This window comes from Delphinus delphis, chromosome 14 (assembly GCF_949987515.2).
Source record: "Delphinus delphis chromosome 14, mDelDel1.2, whole genome shotgun sequence".
NCBI classification, from domain to species: Eukaryota; Metazoa; Chordata; class Mammalia; order Artiodactyla; family Delphinidae; genus Delphinus; species Delphinus delphis.
In genome coordinates, this window is record NC_082696.1 from 49942169 (window position 1) to 49955154 (window position 12986).

The window sequence follows — 12986 nt, forward strand, 5'->3', positions numbered from 1 at the left end:
CAAAGACCAAATGAGGTTTGTGATGCCTTAGCCCCACACGGCACTAATAAGTTTAGGGATGTCCAAAGGTGATCTGGCAAAACTAATTAAGATTAGAGAACGTGCTTTGGATGAGTAATAATGGACCATCATTCCTGACTAAGGTTGTCCTTGGCTGTATTTTAGTTTACATTGAAAACTATACCCTTTCATAGAGTAATGAAGGAGGTCAAATTCTAAGACCTCTGTAAATTATTTGGGCATACAGGAGTTTAGATTGATCAAATACTGCTGGAAACGATGTACATAATGGGTTTAAAAATCTTTTCGTCTGTAAATTTTTACCACAAATTCTAACACAACTTTCTCTCTCCCTTTGCCTCTCTCTTCCCCGCAAATCCCACTTTAACAGCTATATTGTGAAAAACTGTTTCAATAATGTAGTATCTGCTCAGTTAATCTATTATCATATCAATATTAATACATTAGTAACTAACTCAAACATGGAAATGTTCAATAATGCAAGTGAACTGAGTTAGAAGTGGGGGTTTTTTCAGGGGGAGAGTATTTTCTTTATAATTATTAAATTACAAATTCTTATTAGAGATGGTTTTTGCCAATTTAAAACACGATCAGAGTTTGAAAGCTTGTCTATTTATAGTAAAGTATGCCTGAACCATAACACAATAACACAACAGTATCACAGAAATTTTAACTTTACAAAACTTCTCCTGACAACTAGAACAAATCCATTCAGCTAGTATAGATGAACTGTTTCCTCCCCTTGGATCTCTGGGAACACAGACTTCACTGTCTTCACTCTCAGGCAAGGACCAACCACTAATGCTATTCAACATTTACTTTAATACCAAGCAGCGTGCTAAGTACTCTCAAGTACATCATCTCAATTAACTCTATGAGGCGGATAAAGTCTTAAGCAATAGCATGCACACACACGCACACACACAACCTAAGACATACGTCCAGGGCTGATATTGAAACTATTACCCACTGGATGGGGTGGTGGAAGGTGGGGACTCAGAGGCCCTGGGGCTACAGCTATTTACACACCAATATAGAAACATGCCGGTGTTTTCACAAGTAGAGCAGCTTTCTTGGTGTGAACCAGCTGGGTATCAGTCCTGCTTGTACCCACCTGCTTTTAATACAAGGTAGAAACTGATGGGGGCAATACAAAAAATAGAGATAAACTACCATGTGATTATGAAAGAGAAAGGGATTTCTGATTGGGAGGTGTCAGGCAGACATCCTAGAGGAGGTGATGCTTGAGCTAGGTTCTGGAAAATGGTCTGAATTTGAACAAATGACAATGGCTGACATTGGGGCTGGAATAGAGCAGGAATTTCCAACCAAGTCAATGAGTGAGGCAAGGCAGAGTATCTAGGACATATAAGGTGTGCACTGGAGAGGAAGGAGCTCTGGAAATGAAAACTGGAGTTGTAGCAGAGACAGAACTGAATGGCAGGTCAGGAAAGTAAATACAAGCTGATAAGCAAATTAAAAGATGTTGAGGCATGATGTGATGGCAGGAATGGGCAGGATGGAAAAAACTAGAAGGGACAAGATCAGGCAGTTTTTATATAACCACCCAGCTAACTCTTAGAGGTCCTCAAGAAAGCTTTCCTGGACATGCCTCTCCCACCCTCAACTAGGTGTCCCTCCGCCATACTCTGCAAGGTCCCCCGTGGTCTCTGTTAGCACACCCCACCCCTCACTGGGTTAGAATTGCCCACGCACCTGGTGTTGCCCCACCAGACTCTGAGCCTTAGCTCTTCACATGAAGTACAGCTTAAAGTCAGCATTTGTGTAATCGCTGGACTCCATTTTCAAATACAGACCCAAGCTAGAAAATATCCAGATGAAGGCTGCATGGCTTCTGAATTGGAGACATCTGTTACAGTGGATTAAGAAAGCACAAGGGACTTTATTTCAAATGGCATCTGATTCTTGATGCCATGGGGTAATATGAGATCAAATTTGGCCCCTTTTTGCTTTCTTGCTTTCACTTCAAGTTGCCCAGCATGGAGTAAGACTTGATAAATGCTGTGATTAGTGGATGGGGCACTGAAAGCCCGAAGCATAGGAGTGAAGGTGAACTAGAGTAAGAAGAGAGATGAGAATGAGTAAGGTGCACCAAGAACACAAGAACCAACAGGATTTGGCATCTGAGAGGGCAGGAAGGGGGCAGAGGTGACACTGGGTATGCAAACTTAGGGAGGTTGGGAGGGCAAGGTGACCTTTTAAAAGAAAACAGGAGGGGCTTCCCTGGTGGCACAGTGGTTTAGAGTCCGCCTGCCGATGCAGGGGACACGGGTTCGTGCCCCGGTCCGGGAAGATCCCACATGCCGCAGAGCGGCTGGGCCCGTGAGCCATGGCCGCTGAGCCTGCGTGTCCGGAGCCTGTTGCTCCACAACAGCGAGAGGCCACAACAGTGAGAGGTGCACGTACCACACACACACAAAAAAAAAACAGGAGGAGGGACTTCCCTGGTGGTCCAGTGGTTAAGACTCCACACTTCCAATGCAGGGGGCCTGGGTTCAATCCCTGGTCGGGGAACTAGAACCCACATGTCGCAGGACCCAGCACAGCCAAATAAATAAATATTTTTTTTAAAAAAATAAAAGAAAACAGGAGGGGATGTGCACTTTGAAGGGAAAGAAGCAGCTGAGTTCTGTCTTGCATCACTGTCTTGAGTTTATGATGTCCACAGGACCTCTAGCGGATGACCACCACCAGCGGTAGGAAATTTGAAACTGGTGACCTTTTCAAACAAAATATTTCTTATTGGTTAGGGGAAAAGTTGTGCGTTGTCATTTATAAGTTTATACCTAATTATAAAGATCTGTCTTTACCTCTGCTGCTAACAGTCATCTGAAACAGGCTTCTTGCTAAATGTAACACGGCACTATCAGGATGTTTGCAACAGGGGAAAGACTGGCCATCTCCATACTCTTTTTCCTGCAAATCAAATACTCAAGACCCTTACCATGATTCTGAATGACTTTCGTGTTAATATGAGTATCCAAAGAAGCAGTGATTAAATGCTTAGATGCTGGAATAAAGGTTCAAATAATCTGACAATGTGCAGCTATGTAACCTTGGGCAAGGCTTCTAACATCTCTAAGCCTCAGTTTCTTCAGCGGTAAAAAGTGCGTAGTAATAGTAATTGCTTCATAGGATTGTTTGGAGGATTAAATGACAAAATTAATGTAAAGTGCTTTAGCATGGCGCCTGGCCCTTAAAAAACATTAAATACCGTCCAAGCACTGTGTGATAAAAGGATACAACAAAAAATTTACTCATGAATGAAAAGCTGCATTTAAAAAAAAAGAAATTGCAAAAGAAAGGAAATGACATTTGTTCAGTGTTGTCATACATTTTATAAGTTTTAAAATTTAAACCAGGGTGTTTTGCTTTGTGAAAAAAGAATCTTAAGTATCTTACTGAATATCAGCTATGTCAAACAATTGATCAGAATTTTATAGATTCACAAAATAGGATACAAATAAAGAGTGGTACTTGCTTTTCTACCAAGTAAAATAATTCTAAATCAGGGTGAGATGGAAGATGTGCTGTGACACTCATAGGAATGGATTATAAAAGGCATTATATGTATGTACAATATATTTTAGTGCATATTGTTTCATATACACTTATTTATTAAGACCCTATGTATTGGGGCTTCCCTGGTGGCGCAGTGGTTGAGAGTCCGCCTGCCGATTCAGGGGACGCGGGTTCGTGCCCCGGTCCGGGAGGACCCTGCGGGCCGCGGAGCGGCTGGGCCCGTGAGCCATGGCCACGGAGCCTGTGCTCCGCAACGGGAGAGGCCACAACAGTGAGAGGCCCGCGTACCACAAAAAAAAGCGAAGACCCTATGTATTGCCTAGAGGAGCCCAGGTACAATTTGTGTGACCTTGGCTGGGTCACTGTATGCCTAAACAAAGTCCCTCAGTCTATCACTCTCATTCAACAAATACTACTGACTTTCTACTAAGCACCACGCGCTTGGCTAAATGCTCAGTGTATAGAAATAAAGACAGCCGCGGCCCGACCCCGACAGGCGTGCACAGGGAACTCTCATCACCTCTCTCCCCATAGAGGGACAGAAGGCGGACAACAGCAGGAGGGGTGCCGGGTGAACCGGCGGGGGACGCCTCACCTCCCACGCAGACAGCGGCTTCCCCACTCCCGGCAATACCCCCTCCTCCACCGGTCCAGGCCAGAGCAGAGCGCAACAGCATCTTCACCCTGCCCGCCAGCCAGCTAGCCAGCCTGCTGGCTCGCCCGCTCGGCCGGGCCGGCCAGTGTCTCCATGGTAACTGTACACAAACTATTTACCCGGGACGCCCAGGCCGCCTCCCTGCAGAGCCAGGAAGCTGCTGGACAGGCGGAGTGGGCCAGGGAATGAGTTGGGAGTGGGCGCAGGGAAGGGGGCTTCCGGCCAGACCCAAAGCACCTGTAGGTAGCGGTGGAGACAGTGACAACTGCGGAGACTCAGCTCATCCTCCAGCTTTCCCCAGGCGGCGACGGCGGCAGCAGCAGCCACCGAGAGCAGGCGGGGCCCAGCAGGGTGGGGCCGGGCGAGGAGGGTCCGAGAGGTCCCTCAGCCCCCGCTGGGCCACTGGACTTGCGCAGGTCTCCCCAACGCATGCGTAGAAACACTGAGGCGTGGGCGCCAGCAGGCGGGGAGTGGGAGGAGCGTGGGCGAGGGCCCGTGGCCGGGAGTACGAGCATCAGGTGCTGCGAGAAAGGGCGACGGGTAAGCTTGGAAGGGCGGGGGTGGGAAGGCGTCTGCTTTTAAATCAGCAATTTACGGAACCGCGTTTGTTGAGCCCCTATGAGATATCAGCGCCTGTATTAAATCGCAATAAGCAGGACAGCGGCTTAGTGTTTAGGAGTAAGATTCAGGATTTACTGGTTCAAGTTGCGGTTCAGTATAATCTTGAACTAGTTGTTTAACCCTCTCAGTCTCTCCTCTGTAAAATGGAGGGAATAAAAGTACCTAGCTAGGTCTTGGGGTGGTTGTGAAGATTGAATGAGAAAACAGATTTAAAGTGCTATGCATGTGGCAGTCAACGAATGTTAAACTGTTGCTACTATTAAGACCTTGCACTTGTGAAGCACTTTAGAGTTTACAAAGAGTATTTCACTGTGTAGTATCTTTTTGAGCGTCCCTGGCACTCTGAGGTAGCCAGCCTGGCATCCCCATTCATAGGAAACAAAATCGGGGCCCGAGGTCTAGTGAGTGACAGCGGTAGATTCAAGTCTAGGCCTCCCATCAGCAGCCATTTTTTGCTCCTACTGCATTATCACAGTTGACTGGCAGAAGAACCCCATTTATATGTTTCTGGTTTAAATTCTGTTCTCTCCTGTTAGACCATTCAGCAACACTTTACAGTGTTAAATACAAGTGAGACCATAATCACTCTCCATTCAGGATTGCACCACATTTTATAAATATGGGGATTTTTCAGCTGAAGTGTTGTTGTCAACATTGGTAAAATGCCACATCCCTTGGTGCTAAGTATCTTGTAAAGAATAATTAAATTGAAAATATTTTTGAGCACTTACTATGCGTAAGGCATGGTGTTAGGTGGGAAATGATACTAACCTGAACTAGAGGAATCTAATTATTCTTCAAAGTACCCAACAGGATTTCACATATAACAAACAATAAATACTTATTAGATTACTGGGTAATTTTAGGGCCTGAAACAAAGCATTTGCGTTCTTCAGGGTTGAAATCTTTTCTAGTGACTCGACCTGAATTATCATATCAAGTCCCTTTTACTGGCCATTGGACTCTATTGTGCAAAGGGACTTTTGCCCATTTAATATAAACCATAACTAGTACTTTGAGTTCACAACTTGTGAGATATGACCCAAATGCTACTTTAGTTTTGTGTCTCACTGCCATTTAAAAACATATTCAGTGTTGGTTATCTTCCCCTGCCCCTGGATGGAAAGCTGGGTAGAGTTGTATTTTCTGCTCATTTATAGATAACTGATAGTCCTCTAGTAACTAAGTCTCAACCACAGCTTCGTTCCAAAATTCTAATGTTGGGTACAAGATATAAACAAATGCATCAAACTTAACTTGGAAGTAAGGCCTCATCACTCTCTTCCCTTCTCAGGCTTAAGGTCTGTAATTGGCTTTCCCAGAGGGGATGCGGTTGGCTTAGGCTCACCACTTCCCCATTGAATAGAGGCTGCTTAAGACCCAGCCTGGGTGGAGGTGGGCAGGAAGTTGGGAAAGGAGAAGCCAAGAGCTAGAGCACTCGTTCCTGGAGCTGATGGCTTTGAGCTTGCTGTGCCTGGCCTGTGATTAAAGCAACCCACATGGGTCTTTCCTGAGTCCTTCAGAGTTTCCTGTTAATGGGGACCTCTCTCCCTGAGACTCTGGGTAGGTGCAGTACTATTCTATTGGTTGCTCGTAACTCCTTCCCATCCCCTAGAAATCCAGGGTTCACTCCAGACCCTTCAGATGGATCCCAAGATGGCCCCACATCTTGTCCCAGGGAAATCCCACACATCTCTTGCCCCTGAGACTCTGAGAGTGCAGGCCCATGCAGTCCCCTCCATGCTATCCCAGGATGGAGCTTTAGTTTTCCCAGGACCACCTAACTGCAGTCTCTGGGAAGCCCCTCTTGCTGAGTTTGAGATGAGGGAATTGGCAACCCCACACTCCAAAGAAATTTTCTCATACATCCTCCCCCTCCTCCACTCTCTGACTCCTTATTTTTAGCCTCAGCCTGGACCCTTAGGTCCAGGGAGTCTGTATGTTTCTTTGTAACTGGCCCTCTGGAGACTTTGCCTCACCTTCATTTTGGAACTGATGATTATACAATTACCATCTCATTTGAAACTTCAGTTTAAAAACCTGTTGTACAGTCAATTACTAACTATGGTCTTTGCACCCTAGGATCTTGGGCTAAAATAGACCTCGTAAGCACACTACTGGAACGTGAAGCTGACCGGCTCAGTTGGCCAGGAAATGTCTGCCAGGCAAGTCAGAACGATTGAAAAGAATGACAAGGGCAGAATTATAGGCAGCAGTTATTTAAAAGCAATAAAGCTGCCCAGCTTACCTCACTGAAGGGCACGACATGGGAAAGTCTTGAGGATATCATAGCAGTGGCCTATTATATTGACCTGGCTGTTCCTCCATGGTTACCTGATGGCTATTTAACCGAATTTGGCATAGTTAAGCTTATAAGTGGAATTATTTCAGAAACAAAATTGTTGACATTTCTTATACCTTAGAAGTATTAAAGAGGAAAACATTTAGGGCTTCCCTGGTGGCGCAGTGGTTGAGAGTCCGCCTGCCGATACAGGGGACGCGGGTTTGTGCCCCGGTCCGGGAAGATCCCACGTGCCACGGAGCGGCTGGGCCCATGAGCCATGGCCTCTGAGCCTGCACGTCCGGAGCCTGTGCTCCACAACAGTGAGAGGCCCGCGTACCGCAAAAAAAAAAAAAAAAGAGGAAAACATTTAGTCTCTAACATTTATAAAGCACTTTATAGTTTCTAAACTGCTTTCATTTGGAGCATTTCCTTTTTATTGTTTTATTTAGAGTTTACAGTAAGCCTGAGAGGTAGTTGGTTTGGGGATTATTATCCCAATTTGAGAGTGGACAAAACTGAGGTTCAGAGAGGGTAAGTGACCTGCCCACAGTCACACAGCTAGTAAAGTGATCTGAGACCTGGTGTTTTTGATGCCCAGGTCCCATGTGTCATACACCATTGTACACATGTAATTTTTCAGGCTGAGGCCTCTTGTTCACAGCATTGAGAGGTACCTCCTAGGCTGCCGACGCTGTTAAGATATGCTCTTCATTTTCTCCCCTCACTTATCTCAAAATATATCCTGTGTGGGGCTATAGGGAGCAAGAGGAACTTAAGAGTCTTTACATTCACCTGAAAATGTCTGCTGGATTTCGGGATTAGGGGTTAAGGTGAGAATTATATAGGTGGTAGAGCAGGTAATAATATAATTTTACGTACCCTAAGATGCAGAAGTACAACAGAATGATAGCTACTTTCAACCACAGACGACCAGTGTGTTTTATAGTTTATACTAGTTTACATTACATATACTTCATATTTAATATCTGTAACCTGTCTTTATTTGTACATTAGACATATTTTTGAAAAGATACAAGTTAAATAAATACTTCTTTCATGCTCACAATTCCTTCAATGGTTTTTATGACCATAACAAAGATGTGACTCACAGAGAAGAAATAATTGCTTCTGGCTTGAAATAAAAATCACCAGTTTAGAATTCTAATATTCCGTTTGAGATACTTTCTGCTTTTGCCAATATGGAATCTCTGTGCTTTAATTATTTTTATCACGTATCCCCATGAGGCGTTCATCAAATTGATAGCCTATGCAGACTTTGCATGCAGATTTGAAGGTACAGATACATTAGAATGCAACTTGGTGAAAATTTACAGTGCAGTGGAAGTTAACTAATTTCATGGAACTGGATAGACACAAGACTGTGGGAAGGTCCTAAAGTGTATTCACTGAAAAAAAAATTACATGAAAAGTCTATTTAATGGAGCTCAGCTCTAATCTGTGCACCTTCGGTCTTTGCCTTTCAACACATTATCTTACCATGGAACCTGCACCACCTGGGCCACTCTCTGCAGGAGCAGCCAAGTCAAGCATCGCTGAGGATGCTAACAAAGAGGGTCCATTTAATTACCAGGTGCACAAAGAGTTTCTAACTACCTCGTATTTCATTGGATGGGAGAGGGTTCTAGTTTTCAGGGATTGAGTCAGGAGTCTTAGCTACAAATTGCTTCATCTTAAAACAACTGCTGAAGTACCTCCTGTAGAAGAGAGCATCAGAAACCCCCATTCTTTGTCAAACTCACCTGTGAGGCAGTACTAAGTGAGGATGCCTATATCTTTTGGAAGCTTTCAGCTGTGAATAACAGGATACTCTATGAAAAGTAGCTTCAATACCAAGGACGTTTATTATGTTGTTTAAATCTCAAAGTGGGCTATTTCAGGGTTGGCCCTGAAGCTCAGGGATGGCATTAAGGAGTGTCAGTCATGCCTCCTCCCCACATTGTCACAAGACAGTGGTGGCAGCACTGACCTGTGCGTTCTCACATGATAGCGTCTCAGAGCAGGGAAGAGAGAGAGAAGGGGCAGAGTGCTCTCCATACACTCTTTACACCGAGAAAGAAAAAATGTCCCAGCAACGCCTCAGCTGTGTTCTCCTAACACCTCATTAGCCAGAACTGTGTCACGTGTCCCCACGGCAGTTGCTGGCAGAGATGAAGAGGATGACTATGACTATGATTGATTTAGATCAATCGAGTTTCCTCCCCTGGGGGTTGGGGGAGGAGCCCATCTTCTCTCAGTATTTTGCCGCCACAACCTGAACCAAACTGGAGGCTGTTCATCAGGGAGAAGGGGCAATAGCTGTTGGGTAGGTGCCGACAACATCTGCCACAATGTCTGGGTGAACTAATGAAGAATGTCTCCTGATAGGCAAGAGATTTTGAAAGTTGCTCGTCCTGATTGGAACGAGAGAACCAAACGAGTAATGCCCAGACAGGGTGCTGTGGTGCCAAGTCCTGAAGTGAGACTGTGGTCCCTGGTCTCACTGCTGCCCAATCGTGGCTGCCATTAGAATCACCCGAAGAGCTTCAAAAAGCATATCTGGGGACTTCCCTGGTGACACAGTGGTTAAGAATCTGCCTGCCAATGCAGGGGACACGAGTTCAATCCCTGGTCCAGGAAGATCCCACATGCCGCGGAGCAACTAAGCCCGTGTGCCACAACTGCTGACCCTGTGCTCTAGAGCCCACGAGCCACAACTACTGAAGCCCGCGCGCCTAGAGCCTGTGCTCCACAACAAGAGAAGCCACCACAATGAGAAGCCCACGCACCATAACGAAGAGTAGCCCCCGCTCTCCGCAACTAGAGAAAGCCCGCGTGCAGCAACGAAGACCCAACGCAACCAAAAACAAATTAATTAAAAAAAAAAAAAGCATCTGTGCCCAGCACCAACCCCGATGTTGGTCCAGTTGCTGGTGGAGGGGAGCACAGGGCAAAGGGTTCAGCGTTTTATAGAGCTGCTGAGGAAGCTATAACATGCAGCAACCAGCATGGAGAACCCCAGCCCCAGTGAAGGTCAGAGCTCCCCTGTCTGAAGGCCTCAGCCAGGATCCAAACAGGAGGCAGAGGTGTCCCAAGAATCCTTGGCTTCAGAGCAGAAGGAAAAGAGAGAACTCCTACGATGCATGACTCAGAGATGAGTCTCAGAGACTCAGGGTGCTATCCTTGATGTGCCCCCACCCTGTTACCATGCCATCCTGGCACTTTTTATATCTACTCTCCACCCGGTCCCTCTGACCCCACTCCATTCTCCTCCTGCTCCAAGTCCATCCTACAGGCAGCAACCAAGTAACTGTCATGGACCACAGTCCTGGATGGGCCTGTCTCTGCTCACAAGCTCTCACTGTGTGCCCGTCGACCACCAAAGTATATCCCAGATCCTCTGGGTTCTGTACTGCAGCTGCTGCTTCTACCTTTTTATAATAACTAGGATTTATTTGGGGGGTATAACAGCACTTAGCCGTGTGGTAAGTGCTTCGATGACTTTAAACTGGCAAATCTTTCAACCCTGAAGCTCTGCAATTATTCTCACTTTACATGCAAGCAAACTGCAGTTTAGTTCATTTGCCCAGGTCACACAGTTGGTAAAAATGGTGGATCTAGGACTCAAGCCCTGCTTGTGTGATTCTGGAGGCCATGTTCCTACACATACCATGTACTCAGACAAACCAGACTGCTGCCATTCCCTGGACACTCCTACAGCTCCCCACCTCCTTGCCTTGGCTTTGAATGGTCCCTTGCCCTTAGAAAGCCAGGGCACTGGGTAGGGATATTTATACTAACCAGGCACTCCTCTGGAAGGACTGCAAGGTGGAACTCACCCTGGGGTAGCCCACAGGAGAGAGGAAGACGATGACATGTATCTGCTCATTCCCTCCTGCCTCCTGTTGTCCACTGGTCAAGTTCATGGTGGATCTAGTCAGGACACTTCTGTGGCTTTCTGTACAATGCCCCGTGGCCCGGGAAGAAGAGCAGAAATAGTGTGTAATGGGGACAACCAGGACCGGGGTTGGCCCAGAGGCTTAAGTCTGAAGCTGAAGGGACGGGCTACAGGCCTAGGCTGTATGGGGGAGTAAAGGGAGAGGAAAGTGTGCTGGTCTGAAGGTTTGGGGGAGGGTAGAGGACAGAGGTCACGCCAGGGCACAGAGCAGATGAGGTGGCTTGAGGGAGGGAATGAGGAGTGTGCTGCGGTAGAAAGAGTCCTGGACCAGGAGTCAGGAGACCTTGCTTCAAATGCTGCGTCTGCCACTCCTTAGCTTCGGCATGTCCCCGAGCAGCTGCGCTTTTCTCACCTGTGAGATGTGGAGGGTGAACTACATGACCCTTGAGATACAGCCAAGCTCCAGCATTCCATGGCAGGAGGTTGTAGTCAGAGAGAGGGCTGAGGGCTAGAGATTTCAGAAGTGGCTCAGTTGTGAGAGCCAGACAATGAGGTCCAAGGTGTGGCCTGGCTGGCCACTGCCCCGGGGAAAGTCAGGGTGGCCGGGGGCCTAAGGAGGCCAGAGGAAGTGCTGACAAGGCAGGGACAGAGGGAGAGAAGAACTTGACCCATCAAGTAGTTTGTTCCTCAAGACTCTCGTGCTAGTAACACCCGTGTACGAGTGTCTCCCCACAGAACCTGGCAGCCCCAGAGAAGGCTGTGACTCCAGGGCTTGAGGCCCTAGGAGAGAGAGGCTTCTCAGCGCTCTTGGGTGATGACGGCAATGAGTTGCCCTGAGAAGGAGCCCCCTAACCAGTCTGGAGACCCGTGGGCCTAGAGGAGCTCACCCAGGAGGCTTACTTTGCCACTTCTTGGGGCTCTCAAATTCAGTTTGTTTGATTTTCAAAACAATGTACTTCTGTACTGAGTTACCAGCCCAAGAATATATTATCTTGGCAATATGACAAGAAAGAAAATTTAAATAGAGGGAAAAAAGTTTAATTTAGCTGTGGGAATTCAGGTGATCAAGGAAATGTAGAGTTTCAGCATTCAGGCAGAAGGAATCCTAGCAGGTCCCAAATCTAGCTGATAGTATCTGGGCTGCTAATAGCAATATCTTTAAGAACTAAAGGTGCTAAGCACCTATGTTCATTGAGATGAGAAGAATCACACAACTCTTTATACTATTCAGATAAAAGATATTACATAAATTGGGTTCACAATATTATCTACCAGGAAAGCAAAAGTAAAAGCCACAAACCAATGAAAACCTCATCATAATCACTGTGTACTTGCAAAGCACTTTGCATCAGAGCCCCAGACACTTCACATTTCATAGAGCTAAATACACACACACACACACACACACACACACACCAGTACATGTGAAACAGGAAATCTGACAATGATGGATTTTGTTAGTGACAATGTCATTGTCCTGGCTGTGACGTTGTACATAGTTCTGCAAAATGTTACCACTGGGAAACTGGGTAAGGGGTACACAGGGCCTCACCATATCGTTTCTCACAACTGCATGTGAATCTACAAGACCTCAAAGTAAAAAGTTTCAAATAAACCACTTCACCCCCTCACTTCCTACTTCATCTCTACAAGGCTCATAAAGTGAAAAGCTATGATGGGAACACAGAAGAAATATAAATTCAGAAATAAACAGGATGATTATCCCATGATGCAGTGTGGATAAAACAATTTCTGTCTGAACTTTGAAAACAGTGCATTGGCCTTGACTGATCAAGAAGCGTGAAGTTTCAGCACTGAAAGTCTCAGTGAAATCATTCTTTCTGGGTGTTTTCTAAGTTCACACCCAGAGATTGTTAAAATAAACAGTGTGTCAATCAGGTTTGTTGTTGTTGTTGTTTTTAACTTCACTGTGACAGTTCTTATTAGGGTATGGATAGAAACAGAAG

General features: G+C 46.0%; 1 protein-coding gene across 1 annotated transcript in view; it reads right to left on the reverse strand.

Annotated features, from left to right (window-relative positions):
* Positions 1–4566, reverse strand: part of ARMC2 (armadillo repeat containing 2) — a 106746-nt gene extending 102180 nt beyond the window's left edge. The window contains exon 1 of the mRNA XM_060030130.1: positions 4457–4566. The gene's annotated coding sequence lies outside the window, so the exon portion shown is untranslated. The remainder of the gene's footprint in view (positions 1–4456) is intronic.
* Between the last annotated feature and the right edge of the window lie 8420 nt (positions 4567–12986).